This window comes from Podarcis liolepis (genome assembly GCF_965112155.1).
Source record: "Podarcis liolepis genome assembly, chromosome: 6".
NCBI lineage: Eukaryota > Metazoa > Chordata > Lepidosauria > Squamata > Lacertidae > Podarcis > Podarcis liolepis.
The window spans coordinates 24,166,357-24,182,503 of record NC_139559.1 but is presented as its reverse complement, the minus strand read 5'-3'; the positions used below and the strand labels follow the sequence as shown (position 1 = coordinate 24,182,503).

At 42.8% G+C, this 16,147-nt stretch overlaps 1 protein-coding gene across 3 annotated transcripts in view; it reads right to left on the bottom strand.

The window, feature by feature from the left end:
• The window catches only part of ZHX3 (zinc fingers and homeoboxes 3), a 48,543-nt gene that overhangs the window by 19,513 nt on the left and 12,883 nt on the right, over positions 1–16,147 (bottom strand). For 2 of the 3 annotated variants that reach the window (XM_083508006.1, XM_083508004.1), the window contains exon 2: positions 5,749–5,854. The gene's annotated coding sequence lies outside the window, so the exon portion shown is untranslated. Of the gene's footprint in view, positions 1–5,748; positions 5,855–10,216; positions 10,419–16,147 lie in introns of those variants that run through there. The other variant, XM_083508005.1, reaches the window with a different exon arrangement.

Below are 16,147 nucleotides of genomic sequence, written 5' to 3'. Positions count from 1 at the left end.
ATTCTGCCAAAGACCTAGTGCATTTCCAGTGCCAAGATACAAAAGGTCAGAAGGGGTCAAGCCAAACAACGGGTATACGCTACAGCATGTGTTGCAGACAGCAAAGTGAATTGAGAGGGGGAGCAACTGTACCCCGTTTTTTCAGAATAGCTATTGAGGCAGAACAAGGCAAGTATCACCTGTGAGCCTTAAAGCATTTGCTGGTTTGTGGAAGATCAGCATGGCATAGAAAATATTATTTACTCCCAGTTTCAGCTATACATGCTTCTTTCTGGGTCTGAGATGTGTGGATCCCTCAAGCTGCGGAGATTTTAAGGAACCTGAGAGTTTTGAATGGGTTGGTTCTGTCCAGTGGGGCCAAATATTCTTTGCCATTGCTCTCATCTCCCGCTTGGGATTTAATGAACTCTGGCAATGAGCTACTCTCCGTAAATCACAAGCAGTGATAAAACTGAATATCACCTTACGAGAAACAAAGTCAACTTTCAACATGTACAACAGTAAGTTCATTTACTCAAGTCCTGGGAATATGGGATGGTGCTCAGAGTAGTGCTCCATTATTCAGAACATGCTGAACATCGGGAAGGAATAGCTTGGGTGCTTCAGTTATCAGCTTCTTGGTTTTTTAAAAACATAAAAACAGTGCATTAAATTAACTCTGTTTTTTCTAAGATACCAGTTGTTCTCCCATCCCCCTTAAGCTGGAAGAGAAAAGCAAAGGTGGGGTGTGGAGGAGCAGATATTGCATCAATGCGACACTAAGTCAGGTTTTATAAACTATAGTAAATATACAGCAACTGCATTCAGAGGGAAACCATGGAGACACATGCTTCCAGTATCAGGGGAATAGAAGGGGCATGTGCTATACAGTCAGCATAGATGGACAAGCATTGCACAGATTTACATGTATATGCAAAAAAAAAGTAGTAGTATTTTTGGTTGGCGGAATAAACACACTTGAAGGAGGTTGTAAAGGCTGGTTCTGGAACTGGAAATAAATCTGATCTAATCTAAAGTGTGAAAAGGGTATTGTTTTAAGTGTCTTTGTGTTATCCCATGATAACAATAATTTCTGCTTGTACAATGGGACTTCCCCGCTCTCCTCCCTCCATACCTTTTACCATTCTGCTCCAGAGGGTTGGGAAAACCCCTAGAACAGCTTTAGAGGTTGTACCAGGGGAAGAGGTCCACTGTGCAAGCAGAAATCCTTCCACTGACGTAAAGTTTGCATAGCACTGCACTGAATACAACCTTCTTTTGCTAGGTGATCTCATTCATTTGGCTTACCTTGCTCACTCAGTGTAAAATGAGAATACCTAATTTCTTATGAAGCATGGAAGGCATGCTCTCTGAAGAAGCTCCCTCTCCTAACAAGCAACTTGTCTACTGGAAAAAAGTACCGGTAGTTATTTGCTTATTGCATTTATATACCACCTTTCCTCCAAAGAGCTCAAGGTGCTGTATGTATATAGTTCTCCTCCTCTCCATTTTATCCTCACAACAACCCTGTGGGGAAGGTTAGACTGAGGGGAAGTGACTGGCCCAAAGTCACCCAGTGCATTTCATGGCTAACTGGGGATTGGCAGCTTTTGCCAGTAAATTTTGCTTCCCACAGCAGACATATCCTTGGAAGGGCTTAATGCTGAATGCAAACAACTGATATAAAACAAATGAAAGTGCAGGTGTGTAGCTGGAAGTCACCCAAGACTGTTTGCACCTGAAGCGAGGATTTCTTTTCCCAGAAGAGAAACACACAACAAGACAGGAAGTGTCAGAAGGGAGTGTAGCAGAGATACAATATCAAGCCATACAAAATCCCAAAATGCATCTGTAAGATTTGGAGGCTGCTTAGGGAGGGAGTTAGCTAACCAAATAATGCCCAGGAAAAACCACCCCTGCCTGTTGGTACTGCCACCAGCCCTGAACCCCCAAATCTGAGTCAGGAAACACTCAGATCTGTTTGTGGACACCCTTTGGGATTCAGCCAGGCAAGAGACAATGATCCACTCCTTGCCTTCCAAGCCCCCAAGGTACTCAGTAGCAATGACCAAGCAAAGCAGGCGGGTGCCAGAGCTTACAGTAAGGAACCACACCAATAAAGACGAATGCGTTATTAAGAGACAGCAAAGACAACCCTTTTATACTAAAGTTGTGGTTTAAGAAACAAAAAACCCTTCCGACATTTCGGGTACAGACCAAAACTAGTTGCCTCATCCTAACACCAACCATTAGAATCACAGGAGCACCAGCAAACTGCATCCAGACAAACATGGTTACATAGCAACACGATCCTTCATCTGAATGCGACCCCAGAACCAAGTCAATGGCCAGGTTTTTTATATACCAAAAGGTCTAGACACAGGAGGGTAGATTGCTAGATTTCCCTTTAGCCAATCAAGCCTATTTTCCCCAGCACTAGAGGGTATACGTGCTGGAAGACAATGCAGCTGCAGCTACTAACTAGATTTTTGCACCACCACTATGACCTTGAGCAGTCTTTCAGCCGATGATTCACACAAGTGGTAGATTAAATGATAAACCGGAGCTTTCCTCTTGGAAATACTATAACCAGAATGCCAAGTAAAAAGCCATTAAAATAAACCAAAGATAAAGGGGAGGAAATACAATATAAACACATTTGAAGCATTTAGTGGGCATGAAAAATCACACACACACACCCCAAAAGCAGCAGTCATGAACTGCAATTCTAAGCTTGTTTACTCAAAAGTGAACCCCACTGGACTCAATGTTGTTTATTCTCAGGTAAGTGCATAAAAACGGGACGCGGGTGGCGCTGTGGTCTAAACCACTGAGCCTAGAGTTTGCCGATCGGAAGGTCGGCAGTTCGAATCCCCACAACAGGGTGAGCTCCCGTTGCTCGGTCCCAGCTCCTGCCAACCTAGCAGTTCAAAAGTACGTCAAAGTGGAAGTAGATAAATAGGTACCGCTCCGGCGGGAAGATAAATGGTGTTTCCGTGCGCTTCTCTGGTTTCGCTAGAAGCGGCTTAGTCATGCTGGCCACATGACCCGGGAAAACTGTCTGCGGATGAATGTCGGCTCCCTCGGCCAGTAAAGCGAGATGAGCGCCGCAACCCCAGAGTGGTTCGCGACTGGACTTAACTGTCAGGGGTCCTTTACATTTACCTTTTACTAAGTGCATAAAACATCTTCCGAATTTTTTTTTAATAAAACCTTTAAATACTACCAAAAAATGGGAGGTGGGGGGAGAGACAGAGCCTGTTCATACTTTCCCAGGAGGATAATTTCATAACTGGGGTTCCTCCAGTGCATCTTAAAAGGAGAAATTACCTTTGTACAGGAAAGGAACGAGACGCGGGTGGCGCTGTGGGTTAAACCACAGAGCCTAGGACTTGCCGATCAGAAGGTCGGCAGTTTGAATCCCCGTGACGGGAATATTTTGGAATATAGCGACTATAAAAAAGGGGGGGGGGGACACATATAACAAGAACGCTGATATACTGCAATATTTGTGTGCATTTCACTTGTGTAGTACAGTATATTTCACTGGTGCAGCAAAGGGGAGGACATCTCCTGTACTTTTTCCATCGAAGGAATGATGCTATCATCTCCAGGAGCTGTAATTGCCAGCATTGTGAGTTTGGCTGAGGGTGGGAAGGTTGGAATATAGAACATGCTGTGTTCACTCCTTTACTGGCAATAACCTTTGCTGTGCTGTTTTAAAAGGCATTTAACGGTCTGTTCTTTACATTAAATTTATGTTAGAAACTAACACAGTTATCCAACAGTCTGTTTTAAACAGTTCAAATGAGCCTCACTGGCATCTGAAATGGCAGCTTGTGCATGGCAGGACTTTAGTGTTCATGTTTTTTCCAGTTCTCCAGCTGTTGAGCAGGTGGGTCGCTTGATATATATAGCTCTGTCTGCAAACTAGGGATGCAAGGAACTGTCAACTTTGGTTCACTCCCTTTCTCATTGTCCCTAGTTTAAATTTGCTTTGCCACATATCCACATCAGTTTGTAATTCTAAAGAAATCCTTAGAAAAATTCTTTAGCATTCTGAGTAAATTTCCCTAATGTACACATCTTTCTATTCAATATACACATTTTTGAAAGCCAATTTTACCCAATATAATGTACAGTTGAACTTCTACTTACCACCACCTCTTCTTATGGTCATCCTAAGTTGCGACCGCGGCAAACCCAGAAGTAACCGGTGGGTTTGCCACCGCTCGTGCATGCGCAGGAGCGGCGATCGCTATTCACGCATGTGCAGAAGTGACAATCACCGTTTGGACATGCAAAGCGGGCAATCACCGTTCGCACATGCGCAAAAGCGGGCAATCGCCACCCACGCTTACGCACAACGGCGCCTCTCCCAGCGACCCGTTTCGACCTCTGGACGGACCTCCAGTACGGATTATGGTCGCAAATAGAGGTTCCACTGTATTTTTCTATGTTATTTCCACTAATTTTTATGCACATTTTTGTTAGAATTTCAGCTGTGTGATTGCAGTCATGGAATTGTTGTCTTTCACATGATGGTGTATGTTTTGACTCCACAGAGTGGGAAGTGATGGAGACAGGATGTTTGTGTTACTGTGTTCTGTGAAGTGGGACTATTGTCCTATGTTCATTCTCTTTGCTGTCTGATGCTAGAGAGAGAGGGAGCCATGTTGCAGTGCTCTGTGTGTGTTTATATGTAAATAAAGTAGATTAGCCAAAATGCTGAGTTGCTGAGGTCTGTCACGCGAACTGCGAAGACTCTGCGGATCCCTAAGTGTGCCGATGTCTGTTGGCATTGGTCGCTGTGATGTTCTGGCAGAAGAAAGCTTTTGAAGCTCCCAAACAATTGACCAGGAGGGAGGGAACATGCCAGTCGAGCATGTGTCTCTGCCAAGGTTCTACTCGAGAGTAGGATGAGCTCCTGACAATTTTTACCCTGGTTTGTGCATTTTAGTACACTTTTTTTTTTAAGCTAGAGAACTACACTGCAAAATTCAGAAAAATGTGAATTTCGAAGGACGGCTGTATTTCAGTTCGCATATTGTTTCAGAAAGTGTGAACTGCATTTAAATGCAAACTGAAACAAATTTCTTTCACACTTCTAGACGTGTGCAATGCGCTAAACACAACACTATCTCTCTCTTCCAGGAGTGCCAGCTTGGCCCCACGACCATGGGTGCCAAGGGCCGTGGGTGCCATGCAACATGGCCCTGGCACAAAAATTTGTGGGCATCCAGCCCCTTCACAGGGAATTTTGTTGATGCTCAGGAACCCAGGGAGTTGGCACCTATGCTCTCTTCTACGAACTGACACAACACTTAACCAAACCATGTTTGATTTTTGGATTCACAGCTCATGGTTCGCCTGGAAGAGACAAATCATGAGCCCAGGTTTGGGCAACATACAAAGCCAAATCATGGCTGAGATCACAGCGCTGCAGCAGCAGAAGATCCAGGGAAGGAGTACAGTGGCTGTGATCGCCTCTCCAAGAATGCTTGATGCTTACATATCCGTGCTAAGTCTATGACTGTGAGCTGAGACTGGGCATTGTGCTACAGTGCTGCTGGGATGTGGGTGTGCATATACCGTGGCCTACATTTCTGAACTCTCCTTAGGGGCATGGCTATGGGGCTGGTGTCATCATGAGCTCATGCTCCAAAGTCTTTACCGCTGCATCACTGGCATACATGACCTTTACATTAAAAGGCTGCAATGACCCTATGTATGAGAGCCAAGTAAAAAAATACCAAGATCAATGCGTACCTGAAAAAAGTCAATGTTTTCTTAATGAATCACTTTGCATTTCCTTCTCTTTCCTTTTAGGCATCATAAGATATTTTGTCCAGACAGCTGCAATCCCGATTTAGCCCTGGAAGTAATAAAGAGACCGTGATTGCATTAGTAAATTTCTAGGCAACTTTTTAAGAGCATGCACTAAGTTCTGCCAATTTCAATGAAACTGAAATGAACCACCAAGACCCTCAGGATACAATATGTCTGAAAAATCAGGCACATCCCTGCAGCCCCTTGGAATATTCATAGGACACTTTGCGGCAGACAAATCTCTTTTTTATAGAAGTACGCAGTCTGGCCCTCCTGGTTGGGACTGCATCACTTCAGGATACTGGAGGTGGGAGTTGATGGGAGAAGAAAGAATGCTTCAATAAAAAACACTAATCCCTGCATATTAAAGAGAGAGAGAGAGAGAGAGAGAGAGAGAGAGAGAGAGAGAGAAGCATCCTAGCCTAAGAATCAGAGTTTGTTTCATCCATTCTGAGGTTCTGGCCTCCTCTTCTTTCCCCCACTACAGCCTCCAGGAATCCATCTTTTTATCATGGCATGACCAATAGTTATTTTCCTGTATCTATCCATTATAAGGGACGCGGGTGGCACTGTGGGTTAAACCACAGAGCCTAGGACTTGCCAATCAGAAGGTCGGCGGTTCGATCCCCGCGATGAGGTGAGCTCCCATTGCTTGGTCCCTGCTCCTGCCAACCTAGCAGTTCGAAAGCATGTAAAAGTGCAAGTAGATAAATAGGTACCACTTCAACGGGAAGGTAAGCGGCGTTTCTGTGCGCTGCTCTGGTTCGCCAGAAGCAGCTTAGTCATGCTGGCCACATGACCCGGAAGCTGTACACTGGCTCCCTCAGCCAATAAAGAAAGATGAACACCGCAACTCCAGAGTCAGTCACAACTGGACCTAATGGTCAGGGGTCCCTTTACCTTTATCCATTATAAATTATATTGTTAGACCCACAGCAGTAAGCAATCCTGAGTACAACAAACAATGGTTAAACAGGCCATATTCATAACCCACGTTGTAAACTGCAATCCCTAACACTAAGCCAAGATTCTTTGAAAGCAAAACTAAACTCAGTATAAGTCTTCTCCTGGTAGGGCTGGGAATGTCCCACTGGAAACCATAAAGATCTGCTGCCACTCAGTGTAGACAATTCTAAATTTGATGGGCCAATGGTTCTGACTTGGTACATGGCAGCTACCTATGTTCCTATGTAGGGGGAATGTGTGAACCTGACACGTCACTCAAGCCTCATGGAATCTCACCCATGTAGTGCTAAACTATGGTTTAGTATTATGTGCGAATGAAGGCTACTCGAGTTCCATTTTACCATGATGGCCAATTATCTTTCACAGATAATTCATTTGGGAGCATCCAGAAAAAATTAAAATGAATAAGCATTAATCACTCAGATGCTGATCAGCAGCAGCACTGTGTCATCTGTGTGCTAAAGGTTCCAAATGCCACAATCAACTGGCCAGGAAATTGTTTAGAGAAGCAATCACAACCACCAAACCAACACCGTTACAACCAATGGCTATATATAGGTCTTCCGCTTGACTTTCCACTATAGGCTTCCTCTCTTCGAAGTGGCAAGTCAATTCTATCTGTTCAGAACTGGTAAATTGCTTAAAACAGTCTCCTTTAAAAGATTGAGACTAAACTCAAAGACAGATGTATAACCAAATGTAAAACTCGCACACACAAAAGAATGCACACAATACAGGGAAAGAAACCTTTAAGATAAATTCATTTCTTTTAAGAAAAATCCACAATATAATAAAATGAAAAGAAGAAAACAATCAGCTTTACTTCAAACTTCCCAAATTAATACACCTGCCAGAATATTGACATTTTTGTCCATTCTAAAGGTTGAAGAAAGGGACTGGGAAAGATTCTTGTTTGAAAACCTGGCTATTTGCTGCCAGGAATGAGGAACCGGCAGTGGCAGTCAGTGTTGTGGGGAGGGGCTTCGCTCTTGGCAGCACTGTCACTGCAGCTTACCCGGACAGGGCTGGGCTGTGGCGGGGTGGCAGTCAGGTCAGGGCTGTCAAATTCACCAGCAGGAGCATTGGCTTGGCTCTGTTGGTGCATCTTTGCAGCTCCAACCTCTTTATAACCCTGCCCTGCCCCAGCCCATGTCAGCTAACTCAGTGATTTCCCCATACTGCACTAGTCAATCCTGGGAATATATGGCTCTCCAGATGTTCCTAGACTACAGTTCCCATCATCCCTAATTACTGGCCATGATGTCTGGGGCTGATGGGAGCTGGAGTCCAAGAGCATGGGGAAGTTTGCATAGGATTCTCATTCCCGAGGCAAACTGGTCTGCCTAGTTTATTATTGTTGTAGACTCAGTATAAGTCAACTTTATAGGAAGCCTCCCACCCAAGCACCAACCACACCCAGACTTACTTATCCTCAGCACCATGTCGCTTCTGTTCAAACAGCAACACATGATACTCATGCTTTGCCTCTTGTTGGGAAAACTGATGGGCTAAAGGACTGTGGCAGAGGTTTCAGGTACTTCTAGTGACTGAGCACAAACTGCAGTTGCCGTAATAAAACCTACATCTGCACAAATTTTAAAAGTTAAACCTCTTAATTGACAATGGACACCAGATGTCCTTGTAGGAAATGAGAGGTTCTCAGTTGTGTCACTAAAAGGTAGGGAGAAATTCAACGGGGAGGTTCACGTTCAAAGGCAATATGCAAACCAAAACAAAACCGTCCTTCTCTGAATTTTTCAACTCAGCTCACCACCGGAGTAATATGTTCAAAAATGCATCTGCTAGGGTAAATCATGCACAAAATGAACATTATTAGTGAAAACAACTTACAAAAATGCATTTTAATGAAAAGTGCTTGCAAAAACGTGTGCATTGGGTAAAATTACATTTAAAATGTGCACGTTAGGCAAATTTTGCAGACAAATGATCATGAGCACCTCTTATAAATAAATAAATAATGTCGAGAACTGAACTTAAGTTTCGAAAAATGACAAATAGTGAGAAACCAAAACCGACACATTTGCCCATCCCTAATAAGAACAGACATCCAAGCAACAGTTCCCCATGCTGCCAGCTATGTGCTATACTGTGTAACTGGAACACACATTGTGAGAAGCAGTAGGGGGTTGGAAAGGACTCAAGAAAGATGTCTTTCCCCAGGAGAGACCCCTGCACTAATCCTAAGAAATCAGGGCACACAGATTGTGTACTGCACTATATATACACTGTCCTAAAGGCCACATGGACCAACAAGAAACCCGTGTGGGCTAAATTGGCCTACAAACCAGGCCTGGAATCCAGGCATCAGATGTATCCAAAGAGTCCAATTAATTTCCCCAAATTACTGCTGTTTATATCTGTCTTCCGGATAGCGGTACACATAATGATTGCTCTGAGACACTGAAATTATACCAGTGTTTCCAACAGCAAACATGTGAAATGTGCACATCGTACAACTTTATTCAAGTTTGAAGGAACACTGGCCCATTCAGTATTCCATGAAGTGTGAACATGGATGCTTAAAGACCCGAACATTCATATATTATGCCATGTGTTTGTTGCAGGAGGCAGTTTCAGTGTTAACACACAGCAGCACCCTTAGCGCGGGTTGATTCCCAGAAACATTTTGTATAGAATAATAACTACTCTTCTGCAAACAAATGCCAGCTCCCTCGGCCTGAAGCAAGATGAGCCTTGCACCCCATAGTCAAGTTTGACTGGACTCAACCATCCAGGGGTCCTTTACCTTTACCATTATTTCACTTGCTGCTTAGGTGCTGATGTTATGGTGCTACAAAAGTATTCCAATAATATCCATTTCAGAAACAGCTTACTAACTGGGAGGTGGGGAAGAGGGAGGCAGAATGAGGACAGAAACTAAAGGACACCTGGATGGTTAAGTCCAGTCAAATTCAACTGTAGGGAAGCTAGTAAATCAATATATTGTATGGTGGCCTGGAAGTACCAAGAATTATTCTTACAAAATTCTTGTGAAGCATTAAAGGAACAAAAAACGGAGTGGATTCTGATGGCCAAATGCCTCATGGTAAGCTGCTTACAAATATTACAGCGTGGGTCAAGATGCTAGCCAGTTAGCAGGCACAACAAGCTTACAAAAGATATAAATGGGAATAAAAACCAAAGCTCTCTCACACTCAACCTGGTTAAACCCAGCATAAGAATATTTGTAAAATATAATAAACCTATTTGTAAATATTTATAAATTGCCACCCTTCCAAAGTTGCCAGTAAAATGAAAGTATGGCAGCAGTTGTCTTCACTGAAGGGACAGAGGTCATAATGCAGTCTCAGATATTTTTGAGCAAGTTTATCTAAGCAGCTTTCCCATGTCTCCACAAACAAGAGCAAAAAAATAATAATAGTGTTTTTAAAAGCAGAGTGGATGGGAAAATGCATCTTACCACTTTTTCAGGAGTATGTTTCAACAGCTTACAAACTCACTCGGCCTTTTTTTTCTTTATTAGTCTTAATTTCTACCCTTACAAGCCAAAATGCCCTTCTGCATTAAACCTCTGCAGCGAATGTACCGATGCCACTATTCCTGTGGTTTTCCCCCCACCTCAGCTCTGACTCTCACAATATTTAACCCACCTCCATACGCAGGATTCCAATACCTTTCGGTAACTATAACAGCAGAATGTGGTTTGTGACGTCACAGCAGACGCTACGAAGGCTCATTCAGGTTTCCCAGCCCACAGTCATTCTTCCATGTTTTGGTTAATCAGAAGGTGCCCAAGCCCACATTTCTGTATTAGCTCGCAGATAAAGATGAGATATACTAGAAAGTCTGGCTCCCACAACAAGACAGTAACTATTTGAAGCTTGCATCTTAAAGTTTCCAGGTAAAAAGAGTCTACAAAACATATATTCTTGTTATTGTTTATGGGGTTAAGATTTCAAACACACTTTGGAAAGCGATCAGAGCTGAATGCCAAGTCCTTGACCTGCGAAGTTACCAAGAATTTGCCAGGAAAAATTTAATACGTAATGAGAGAACAAGTGGTGAAAAGTGCTGAGTGAGGGTGCTTTGCTTTGAAAAGCTGCACAAAAGTTCTGCTGGAGCATACTATGCCCTGGCCTTACATTCTTCTGGGCTAGTTATTGTTAATTCTTGTTATGCAACAGGGGAAATTAGAGTAGACTAAGGTCCTGTAGCCAAATAGCTGGCTGATGGTTTCAAATCACCATATGATTCTACAACTCTCTCCTCTGCCCATTCTCTCCCCACTCCCTCCAGCTTTTTCTCCCTCTTACTCCCCCGAATTTCTTCCTCTCTTAAATGTCAACACTTGCTTTGTATCCCAACTCACTTCCCTTGGCATGTTTCCTTCTCGGGTCCTTGGCCCTGTTTCCCTGTTCTCTTAGACTCTTGCTTCACCTATCCATTCTTACTGTCTGGATAGCTCTGTTGGTTATAGCATGGTGCTGCTAAAGCCAAGGTTGCAGGTTCAATCGCCATATGGGACAGCTACCTATTCCTGCATTCCTGAACTAGATGATCCTCAGGGTCCCTTCCAACTCGACAATTCTGTGATCAGAGCAGGTCAACCATCTGCAACCAGAAGACATGGACAGAAACCATCATAACCAGGACAGTTGCATTCTCTTCAGTCCCTTGGAACAAATCTGTGATGGAATTCTAATGGGAGAAGAATACATGAAGGCACCCAACCTGTTATTTCAAATTGTGACTCCTCACAGACCACCATTCAACGTTAAGCACCACACCAAGAGGGAAACAAAAACCAATTTGCAATAGCAAATATGTGGCATTCCAAAACTGCTATAATGTATTTAATTGCCTGAAGGCTCATGAGGCCACCATGAGGTTACCTGGGAGGAAGGCCCAGTGAACTCAATGGGACTAACTTCTGAGTAGACATGCCCGGATTGCACAGTTACTGCCTGTATTTTCAGCAACTTGACTAGCTTATAATAGCCACATAAAATGTTCTCCTGTAATTGTATATTGTGTGTCTTATGGCACTTACTTGAAATACCTTTTGAACTGGCTTCTTTACTTTGGCTCCACCCAATTCATTTAGCATCTTCTGAATTAGTAGATTAAGTGATCATTGTTTGGATGTAACAATTTGGGTTGTTGAATGACTCATTATATTGTGAAACTGTATTATTTTATTTAACCACACAAGTTTAAGTTTTTCAGTGGCAAATACAGTGGTACCTCGGGTTACATAGGCTTCAGGTTATATACGCTTCAGGTTACAGACTCTGCTAACCCAGAAATATTACCTGGCGTTAAGAACTTTGCTTCAGGGTGAGAACAGAAATCGTGCTCCGGTGGTGCGGCAGCAGCAGGAGGCCCCATTAGCTAAAGTGGTGCTTCAGGTTAAGAATAGTTTCAGGTTAAATACGGACCTCCGGAATAAATTAAGTACTTAACCTGAGGTACCACTGTAGGTTAAATACAGCAAGTTTAAATTAAGTGCCAGAGCATTAAATAAAGAAAACTGAAATTCCAGATTATTTTTCTGGCACAATGGCTCAGTCCCATTATAGGTCTTTCTCAACGGATGAAGGTTACAACTGAGACACTGTGTGTACAGTTGCAAGGGAAGGATTTTTTTAAAAAAATATCTAATTGATTGGTTAGAATGCCATACTGTAAAGACATGCCTTTAAAATCTAATTTGGCAAAGTAAAACTTAGTAGAAATTGCATTTGCAATTTTCAGAAAACAAGTTTTCCTTTGGATACTAGGCTTAGAAATGCAGTTTCTTAGCTTCAAAGGGAGGCAGATAAACAGCTGTGGAAAGGAAGGTCAATTCACATATACAGCAGCAAAGTACACCACATTCCTTTTGTCTCAGAATTAACATATCATTTGTTCTCATCAGTGGGAAATTCAATCACTTTGCCTTCTCCTTAAACTTTTGCTTGTGTGGCAGAAAACTTGACCTGCACTTGATCTTATAACTTCAGACTAAACTCTTTTGCCTGGCAAGGCAGAGGGCATTTCTTCCCTACTCAGAAGTTTACAGGCTAAAAACAAGAACTTTGGGAAGATGGGGAAATTTTTCATTTTTAAAATAATAGCCACAAATGGCAATACTAAAATAAATTTAAAAATCAATAGCTTTTCTTGAAAATGCAAGAAGAAAGCTGTTGGAAATATTTTATCTTAAATATGGAAAGTTTTGTTTTGAGGGCTATGGCTTAAATCTATCCAAATTTGTTTTCTAAAGAAATGGGTGTGGATGGGGAAAGAGGGGATAGTTATTTTTCTCCACAGCTCTAAAACATGCAGATGTTTCATTCCACAATCCTATCCCCTCTAGGGAATGCTCCAGAGAATTTGCACCCAATAGCATAATTTGAAAACTACTTTGTAATTTTCAACAATATAAAATTTTGCAACAAAATATTGTGCCAATAAAAACTGAGGGGGAGGACAGAAGAGGAAGATTCTGGACTGTGAAATAACTTTGTGCTTACTTGGATCCAAGAGTAACATTTCTGCTGAAAAGAGGATAATGAATTACATATTTGTATAAATGTGTACATGATTTGGGACCTGCCCTAGCACAAGGGGGGGGGGGAATGGTTTCCAGTAAGCTTCATTCCCAACCCCTCAAATTAACATTTAACTTCAGGGTCGCTTCCCATTAATAAACTCTGGTCCATGAAACCATTCTATATAGTCTAAAAGAAAATTCCAAGAAAATTGTTCATGAATGATTCCTTACACCTGTGTGAATGATACATATTCAAAACTCAAGGAATACATCCTACTGGTGGCACTGTAGAGCCATAGGGACTTATTGGTACCTATGGTGGACCTGCCCTTGGACAGCTTTCTGGACTAAAGTTATGGGGGAAATTAGCAACATTAGTAACATGGTCCACCCAGATCTGGCTGCATCTCTTCTCTATATTTAAAGGCAACAGATCCGCAGTTATTTCACAAACCTGAGTTGCAGCTCATGGTTTGGTCTGGAGAGAGCTAAACCACAAACCCAGAATTGGATTAAGGCAGGCTTCCTCAACCTCGGCCCCCCAGATGTTTTGAGACTACAATTCCCATCATCCCTGACCACTGGTCCTGCTAGCTAGGGATCATGGGAGTTGTAGGCCAAAAGAGTCTGGAGGGCCGAGGTTGAGGAAGCCTGGATTAAAGCAACCCATAGTTTAGCTATGTGCAACAGCAGAACGACTGGGGAGGAGAAAAGCTGTCATGTTCTCCTCTCCAAGAGCCTGCATGTTTGCTAATTCATACTAAGCCATGGTTAGGCTTACCAGTACACGTGAAACAGGCTGAAATACTTGAAAAGGCAGGGTATTACATAAATCTAACCAAAGGCAGTGATCCACATATGAGGAAACCTTCATGCACAAATGAGCCCTGACCAAAGGTCTGCTTTTGTACAATAAATATGCTTATGTTTCCTAATTTGTTATATATAGACAGTAAGTCTCTTCAAGTGACAGCCCCTAGCCTAAAGTATTCACATCAGTAATCTGGCTCTAGGTCAGTTTAATTGACTCTCCATTAAAAAGAGGAGACACTTTATATTTTCTGGCTATGGACTCTACACACACACACCCATTCTGAGCACGGTCACCTTTATTTGATCTAGAAACCTAAGCAACTGCAGATAATTACAGGCTTCTTACTAAAGGTGTTTGGACTGCATGAAAGAGTTACTGCAGAAAGTAAAGGAAACTTTGTAGGCAAGGCAGTTCACAACATGATCTCAAACAGCTGACTTATTTTGTTAATAAAAAAATAGTCACCTTGTTTACTCCCCTCAGCTGATCTTGCTTGACCACTAATACGAAGGTGTTTTTAGCTTGCCTCCCCCTGGTTTCCCCCCTTATTTTAAAGAGCAATAGACTTAGTCACCTATTGCTTTTAGGTGTTATTTGGCTGTGCGGACACACCAACCCCAGCTGCTACCTTTGGTGCATCTCATATTCCTGTCTTTCCTGGTTGTGCCCTTTGTAGCAACAACATTTGAGATGTGTCAAAGGGCTGTGAACCTGAGGTAAATGTTCATGTGGACATGACCTACCTTAATTCACATGAAGTTTCCTATGAACAAACCACACATTCCATTTGCCAATGTCTCCTTCACAGGTTCAAAGAGAATTTACTACCCCCCACCAAAAAAAAAAAGAAATACACATGTTTCTTCAAAGTTAATATATTACACCATAACTATACAGTCATACCTCATGTTACGTTTGCTTCATGTTACGTTTTTGCAGGCTGTGTCCCGCGGCAACCCGGAAGTACTGGAAAGGGTTACTTCCGGGTTTCGCCACTTGCACATGCGCAGAAGTGCTAAATAGCGCATGCGCAGAAGCGCCAAATTGCGCCACGCACCTGCGCAGATAGGGCGCTTCACGTCGCCGGCTTTTCATGTTGCAAATGGGCCTCCGGAACAGATCCCATTCGCAACCAGAGGTGCCACTGTACTTCATCTATTTATAATTTTAAAAGCCCAAATCAGCTTCCCATATACACATTTAAGACCGGTGCTCACTGTGCTGTTGTATGCTAGTTACGTCTATATTTAGCTTGTCTTCTAAAAAAGAGAGAGTGCCCGCCATCGCTGACAGTCTTGAAGCAGCTCTGAGGTACAGGGCCCTTTGGAATGGGGTTCATCTGACATAATCAGTGACTGGGGGGGGGGGAGAGAAAGTGGCGTTCAGCTCCCCCTCATAAGGTTACCAGGCAATAAGAGGTCCTCTTTCTTTCAAAGAAAAGATAAAGTATTTTACAGGGGGTGACTCTTGAGTATTCGTTCCCCAGTATTTTTAAGAGGTTCAAAAGGACAGGTACGTGGAATCTGATTACAGTGGTGCCTCGCAAGATGAAATTAATCCGTTCCGCGAGTCTCTTCGTCTTGCGGTTTTTTCGTCTTGTGAAGCACGGGTATTAGCGGCTTAGCGGCTATTAGCAGCTTAGCGGCTATTAACGGCTTAGCGGCTTTAAGAAAAAGGAAACAAACTCGCAAGAACTCACAAGACGTTTTGTCTTGCGAAGCAAGTCCATAGGGAAATTCGTCTTGTGGAACGACTCAAAAAACGGAAAACTCTTTCGTCTTGCGCGTTTTTCGTCTTGCGAGGCATTCGTCTTGCGAGGTACCACTGTATTAAACACAATTCTGTCTCGGGAATAAGTTGGTTTAGCTTGATGGTCCTCATCAAATATCAAGCACAAGATAATAGCAAATGCAGGCAGTCACTCTCGGTCAAATGTCTAGCTTTATTTTAGAACCTAGAGAAACTTTCTGTTATTCACAGTCACGGAAGTTCCTATTCACCGAAGAATAAGAAATCAAGATAACAACAACAACAACAACAAC